Genomic DNA, 8,243 nt, shown 5'->3' with positions numbered 1-8,243 from the left:
TAACAATTTAAGGTTCCAAACCTAAAGATCCTGAGAAGATATAAGGAAGAATGACTCAGAAATTTAGGTAAAAGATAGGCATTTGAATTCACTTAGGAAAAAGTAAACCAAAAATTAAATTCAGGAACCAGAGTCACTAGATGTCATGTCCCACATGGGATAATTGGGATAAAGCTCTCAAAATATCTTCTCGGATTCCCCCATGGCTGCGATTGATCGAGAAAGTCCAATCAGCAGGGGGCATACATGGCCTCAGCCCCAGGATCTAGAAGGTAACAGAAAGGAAATGAAACAGACGTTATGCTTTCTCTCCAGAGAGCACCCCAGGGTGGCCCGTGAGTTAACCAGACCTAAGGAGAGTTCCTACTCTAAAGTGGAATTTGTCACTCTTCCTTTGTATTGTCATCATTTTCATTGTAAGCTTGGGAGTTGGTTTAAAGCTTAGGAATAATTTTTCAATTTCTTTGTTTTGTTTTAGAAATTGCAAAAGTTCTATGGTGAATTTTCTTTTTCTAAAAAACATTTTTGGGGGGACTTGTTTTTTTTTAAAGATTTTATTTATTTTATTTTTCGAGAGGGAAGGGAAGGAGATAGAGAGAGAGAAAGAAACATCAATGTGTGGTTGCTGGGGGTTATGGCCTGCAACCCAGGCATGTACCCTGGCTGGGAATTGAACCTGCAACACTTTGGTTCGCAGCCCACGCTCAATCCACTGAGCTATGCCAGCCAGGGCTAACTTTCTTTGGTTTTATTTTTTCCTTATTAAAGCTTCAGTATTTATACAGTCTCAGTGACTATAAATATGCAAATAAATGCAATCTCTTTGACAACCATATACCTCACATATTAGAACCATCACATGACCCAGCAATCAAACTTCTGAATATGTATACAAAGGAAATGAAAATAGGGTCTCAAAAAGATATGTGCACTCCATTGCTCATTGTAGCACTATTCACAATAGCCAAAATATGGAAACAACGTATGTGCCCATCAATGAACAAATGGATAGAGAAGATGTGAGATATGTCTGTCTGGAAAAAGTCCAGCCATTGTTAATATAACAAGAACGATTTGCACATATCGATGTAACCTGGCAGCCAAGGAGAGTGGACTGGAATGTGCATGGGTGTACAATGACAGCTTCACTGTACTAGTCCATGGGGGTGGTAGATGCTGTTGAGTGAGTATGTGTACTGTGTGGCTATCACATTCAAAGTGACTGAGTGAGTAGAGCAAAGAATCTGCATCAAATTTTGCGTTAAGTTTGAACATTCCTTTGTGGAAACTATTCACATGATTCAGAAGGCTAGGCTGGGGCAACTGATGGTTGGCAGCTTCATCATGACAATGCACCTGCTCAGGCATCACTTCTTCTGCAGAGTTTTTGGTGAAACATCAAATCACCCAGGTGACTCAGCCCCTCTACAGCCCAGATTTGGCACCCTGTGACTTCTGGCTTTTCCCAAAACTAAAATGACCTTTGAAAGAGAAGAGATTTCAGACCCTCTATGAAATTCAGGAAAATACAACAGGGCAGCTGATGGGGATTGGGAGAACTGTGTGAGGTTCCATGGTGTCTACTTTGAAGGGGACTGAAGTGGCATTGTCCTATGTATGATGCTTCTTGTACCTTGAATCTTCTTCAATAAATGTCCCTATTTTTCATATTATATGGCTGGATACCATCTGAACAGACTATATATATCTATATCTATATATGTATATATATATATATATATACACATATGTGAATATGTATGTATATATATCCAAAATATGTTATTTATAAAAAATTGTGTATTTATTCTTGCATGTTTAAACTTCAGTCACCTTGAAAGTCATCTTCCAAGTCCTCTCCACTCGATGTGATACACCTATCAAGATGTTTTTTCACTCCTCAAAACAGTTTTTAAATTCATGGATTTTGATGCCTTTTAGTGCTTCTGCCTTTTTTGTTTCACCTCTCCCACATTGGCAAAACATTTCCTTTTGAGGACTTTTTTTTTTAATCTGGGGAAACAAAATAACATCACTCAGGATGAGATTGCATGAATAGGGAGGGTGGGGCATGGGGTCATGCCATTTTGGCTCAAAAACTGCTTGACAGCGTGGTGTGGGCAGGTGTGCTCATAAATCACCCATCATGAAATGGGCAAATGCATTGAAAGAGTCCTTCAAAACAAATTCACTGGATTCAAACACAGCTCTCACAACGTCAGCTGCCACACTGATACAGACGGGTTCCTAGAGCACTCACCTAGGGGGAGAATCCTGAACTACAAGTGGCCTGCACTCCAGAAGATAATTCTGTGGGTTTTTTTGGTTCCCCCCCTAGTGTGTGTGTGTGTGTGTGTATGAGACAGAAGGAAATCCTGCAGTTTGCAACATGGATGGCCCTTGAGGGCATTGTGCTCCATGAAGGAAGCCAGACAGAGAATTGCATCATTTATATGCAGAATCTAAAATAAAAAGTCAAACTCAGAGTGGAAGAGTAGCTCCCAGGGACTGGGGTGGGGAAATAGGAAGAGGTTGGTAAACAGGCACAAACCTTCAGCTCTAAGATGAATAAGGCCTGAGTATCTAACATGGTGACTATAGTTGATACTGAAGACAAGCAGTGTTTGCCACCCCAAAATATGCTGTTAGAGGTGTTGATTTTAAGCTTGCTATAAAGGAACAAATGACTCAGGAAAAAAGCCCCATAAACCTTTGACCTCCCCCCTAACTGCCTGGAGGGACTTTAAATAGAGGGCCTGCTCCAGGAAAGGTGGTATCACTGTAGATCACTACAGGTTAATATAAACTGGTGTGTGACAGGCAGGGAGGGACCTAGCAAGCAAGGCCCATTTGCTCAAAATCCATTCTGTGACCCATTGTCAGAGGGCCCAGCAGACATTTGGTTACCAATCATTTGCTCTTCCGTCTCCATGTGAATCACTTTCCTGCCTTTTGAAATTCCAAACCACATCCACCCGCTTGTCCTTAGTTCCAGAAGGTCACAGAAGTCTCAACTTCCCACAGCGTTCTTGGGTTCATTTTTTATGGCAATCCCAAATGTGCATTTGTATAATAAGCTTGGGCATTTTCTCTTTTTAAACTGTTTCTTTTAATTTGATTATTAGCCCAGCTAGGAGAACTTAGAAGGTTGGAGGGAAATAATTTTTTAAGCCCTCACAATAACACTGTGTGGTGTAACTGAAATTTGCTAAGAGAGTATAACTTAAATGTTCTCTCTCCCTCTCTCTCTCCATTATATATATATATATATATATATATATATATATATATATATGTATGTATATATATATGTATATATATATGTATAGTGATGAATGTGTTAATTAACCAGATGGCAGAAATCCTTTTCACAACATATATCAAATCACTACGACATGCACTTTATATATATTACATTTTTATTTGTCAATTATACCTCGATTAAATCCAGAACATGAGAATACTAATAGAGTTTGTATCCTACACTAGCCACTGCACTGCGTGGAAGTTAAAAGATGAGTAAGATGTGAGTCCCACTTTCAGGTATATTCAGTAGGATGAACCAATTCATGGAAGTTGGAGTAAGAACAAGGATTTGATATCTGATCTAATTTTTTTGCAGACAAATGTGGTTAAGAAGAAGAAAGAATAAGGGAAAACCACTTGATGTTATGGAAAGAAAGCACATAAAAGGAAAAAGAATGAAGAGAATCCAGCTAAGAGGCTTCCGCACTCAGCCCCACCCCCACGCCCTTTTGCCCTTGCATCAGAACAAGCCCTTCAGAAAGATTCTCTATGGCTTGGAGCAGATCTGCTTAAGTAACTGTCTTCCTCTCATCAGAATAATGACAAAGGGATGGTTATCAAGCAGTAAGGGGAACAGGAAAGACAGTAACTTTTAAGAATGTCATTTAAAAAATACATAAAGTAACACATTAACAAAACAGTTCATATTTGATAAAAGCCAAAGTAGAAGCAGTTTTCCATAAAGAAAAAAAAGCAGATAAAACTCTGGAATGGCTAATGTATGTCACATACAGAATAATAAAAATAACCTTCAGAAAACAGGTGCCAAATGTCCTCAGTGCAATAACTGTCTTTATGGTTAATCCTCACTTAGTGAAGTGTTTGAGTTGCGTCCTGCTCTATGGAGAGTGAGAATGTGACCAAAGCGATAAAGCTCTGTTTCTACTGACTTTGCTTCGCGGTTAAAATGATTCAAATTACTAAAATATATTCGAGCTGTTTTATTCATAGCAAAGCTCAGTTATCTTCCTTTGGAATATCATTTGGAAATGATGAAATGATGCATGAAGATCTGTACTGGGGAATGTATTTACTGTAGACGAAAAGCACAGATTACTAGAAAAATTCAATTTGAAGTAGAAAATACATGCCACTGGGTTCCATGTGGAATAGTAATATACCACTGATTTTACACGGAATTGAATATGCCCTTAGAAAGATGATTTCATAAACACACTTGGAAGGATCGAATTTGAATATAAAAGTTCCCCTATTTAGCATTTAAAATTTTTTTTATGTATTTCAAATATATCAGAAGATACCACTTGGTGAATTGGGGGAATTTTTCTTCTTTTCCGTAAGACAGAGAAGTTCAGTAAAGGAGTCCCAATGCACAGTCTCAGTTCCGAAACAAAGTGTGTCTTTGGTTGAAATGACTTCTGCAGGAATATGGAGTTCGGTTCCAGGCCTGACACCGTCAGAGGCACCTGAACAACTGCGGACCATCCAGAAGGGAGCATCTGTGCTCTTTTAAGAGGACGCACTAAAGGACTCAGAGAAATTTCACACCAGAAGGAAAGGACGCTGATGGGACATTTGAAGGGAAGCCGGAGAGTATGGCCCCATAAGTAAACATAGAATGAATGTGGTATAAATTACGTTGAAATTTAAGGTAAATCGATTTCATCTGATGTCAGAAGAACTCAAATAGAAGAGTCAAATCTGGAGGATTCCAAAGCAGGCATGGGTGGTTTCTGGACGTGGTAAGTTTCGGCATGTGCCCAAACAGCTATTTGGAGATACACTAATCTGACTTTTTAAGAAGTGGTTATAAAAATAACCATTTATAATACATATGAAAATTCTTTATAATAAAAATGAGAATAAATAAACTATAAGAATAAGATAGTGAGGGAAACATTGGTAAAGTACGTCAAAGGATTTCTAACAACTACACATAAATATTTTATACAAGAAAGACATAAAAACACAGAAAATCAACAAAGAACAAAAGTAGAAAATGATAATGCCTATATAAGTTCAACCTCAGTTATTTAAAGAAATTAGAGTTAACATTAATACACCATTTTATACCTATAAAGAAAACACAATTGAAGAATAAAGTTAAATTTATAATATGGTAACAAGATTCACTTTAAAACAATCCCATACATTGCCAATGGCATTGTTCATTGGTAAGTCTTTAGAAAAGCAAGAAAACAGCTAAACCACAGCATTAGAACTGTGCACAACTTGCTTCATTAAATCTATGCTTGATGATACAGTCTCAGGAAATAACTTAGATGGTATGAATGTAGCAGCATCTATAACAGTGAAAAAGTTAGAAGGAAATAAATTATACTTACAACAAATCAATAAAATATTTACTAGTCATTAAAATTTTATAAACACCTATAACATAAACTGTTTATAGTAAAATGCTATGCAAAAGTAGAAATAAAAACTAAATGGCGACTGCAACGATGTAAAATATGGAAGTATGAGCGAAGAGCAAAGAAAAATAAAAATAGTAGCAAAGGTAGTGCAATTATAATGTTTTTTCTGCACTATTTCCCTATTTTAAAAGTAGTACTGTAGTTATTTAAATAAATAATTAGGAGGGGGAACCTTTTGTGCACGGCATTACCATTAAAGCCTTGCTTCCACAAATCATGTGACTTCCACACATGCATGTGAAAAACTAACTGGTTTAGTATGGGAGTGGAGATAGAAATAAAAATACAATTAATCAGCTTGTAAATTCACTTACTGGAATGCCAGAATGGAAAGCATCATTCTACTATACCTGAAATATACAGAATAAAATGACAAACAAGGACTACCAACACAATTACGCGCCCCGTGTACCCGGCATCTATCTTCCACATCCCAGAGACAGCCACTGTCCTAGTCTGGTGTTTGTCATCATCGTGCATTTAAAAACACTTATATTTGCATAAATACAGGGGCCAGGCGTAACTAGGTTTACAGTTGTCTGTATAGAAAAATACATACTACAAGAAAAAATAATATAAGAATAGACTCTGTTTCACGTACTCACAACTGTAAACCTACTCCCCCCTGTATATTCCTACAGGAAACTTGATTTTGCACATTTAACTATTTTATATAAATACTGCAGTATGCATGCATTTTATACATTTGGGGTTTTTTTTCTAAACATTGTTTCTGGCCTCTGGGCTGTGGTTTCTTAGATTGTTTCTGAGATGCATCCAAGTTGCAGCATGGAGTTTTTATTCATTTTCATGACCAGGGTATTCCAAAATATAAAATACCACATTTTGTGTCTCAGTGGTCCTATTGATTGACAGTTGAATGTTTTCTAAAATTTTGTTCTTGCAGATAATGCTGTTGTGAATGTTATTTCCTTGTCTTGTGCACGTGTATGAGAATTTCTATTGATCAACGCTGTCCAACAGAATTTGTACCATGAAAAAAAAATCATTGTACTATCAAATACAGTAGCTACTAGCCTCAGACTGGCCATAGGGCCCTGGATCGATCTTCATGCAACTGAGAGACTAAAGTTTAATGTAATTTTAATTATTTTATGTTTAAATAGCCACAAGTGACAGCAGTTACTGTTTTGGATGGTGCAGCTCTGCATCACAGAGGGGTGCACATGCGAGGTCCTGAGGGGCGCCCATCCTCAGCTCCAGATATTGCACACCTCCCCTCCAGAGTGGTGTGGAACCGAGTGCGATGTGCAATCCCACTACTGGCGTGCATGTCCCTGTGGTTTCACAACCTCCCCAACAATTGGTATTCTACTTTTAATTTGGTCATTTTTTTCAACATTATCATTGTGCTTTTAATATAAACTTACTTGAGGGTGTCCAAGCAAATTTTCACATTCATTAGTTGTTTTGGGTTTTCTTTCTTGTGAAATACCTATGTATTTCAGCATTTTTCTATTAGATGCTTGGTTCTTCTCTCTTTTTCAAGAGCTTTAAAATATATGTTAAGATATATATTTTAAAGTGCATATAAATATATATATTCTAGTGACTAATCCTTTGTGATTATATATAATGCCATATATAACCTTTTCTAGTCTGTGGCCTATCTGTTCATACATTTCATATAGTAGAATTTAATTATAATTTCATGATGTATGCCTTCTGATTCTATTTTAAACTATCCTGAGGTCAAAAAAGTATTCTTTTAAAATTTCTTCATAACTTTACTTTGTTTTCATAATTAGGTCCTTAATCTATTTGGAATTGGCTTGCATGAAATAATTTGCATTTTAAAGTTCTTCTTCCATAACCAGTTTCCACAGGCCCACTTCCTACCGTGACCACTGAAACACATCATGTGTCCATATGTGCACCGGGGCAGTTTCTGAGGTCTTAACCCTGTAACATATATCAGTCTGTCATTCATCTTGCCTATTCCTACAGAAATGACTCAATTCCCATAGCTTTATAATGTCTTGATATACAGTAGAACAAACCTCCCCCACCCCCAAATATAACTCTTCAAAATATTCTTGGCTTTTTGTTTTTCTATGATAGTTGAAGATCACTTTGAAAGAAATTTATTCTTATTAGTACTACTGGAGAGAAGTGGCATTTTATGAGAGTCTTCCTCCTCTTTTCTTCACTTAGTTAGGTTCTCTTTAATATTAAATCCCTTTGGCCCTCAGCTCTCACCCTCATTGTTACTATCCTAGTCCAAATGCTTATTATCTGGTCTGGAATTCTGCGGTATAAATGTGCCTCCTGTTGCCATGCTCACCACACTGCCACCCCTCTCCCAACTCACCTGTCTATTCCCCACACTGGCAAGAGCGATCCTGTTAATTGTCACTCGGATTATGTCACAGCTATGCTCAAAACTCTCTAAGGACCCCCATCTCACTCACAGTAAAAACACAGACCTCTAACTGTGGCCTAGGAGTGAGTACCTACATGATTTGGTCAACATCCACTCCTCTGACCACATCTTCTGTGAGTCTCAGCCATCTCGGACCT

Source organism: Phyllostomus discolor, chromosome 2 (assembly GCF_004126475.2).
Source record: "Phyllostomus discolor isolate MPI-MPIP mPhyDis1 chromosome 2, mPhyDis1.pri.v3, whole genome shotgun sequence".
Classification (NCBI taxonomy): Eukaryota; Metazoa; Chordata; class Mammalia; order Chiroptera; family Phyllostomidae; genus Phyllostomus; species Phyllostomus discolor.
This window is presented reverse-complemented; position numbering follows the sequence as displayed.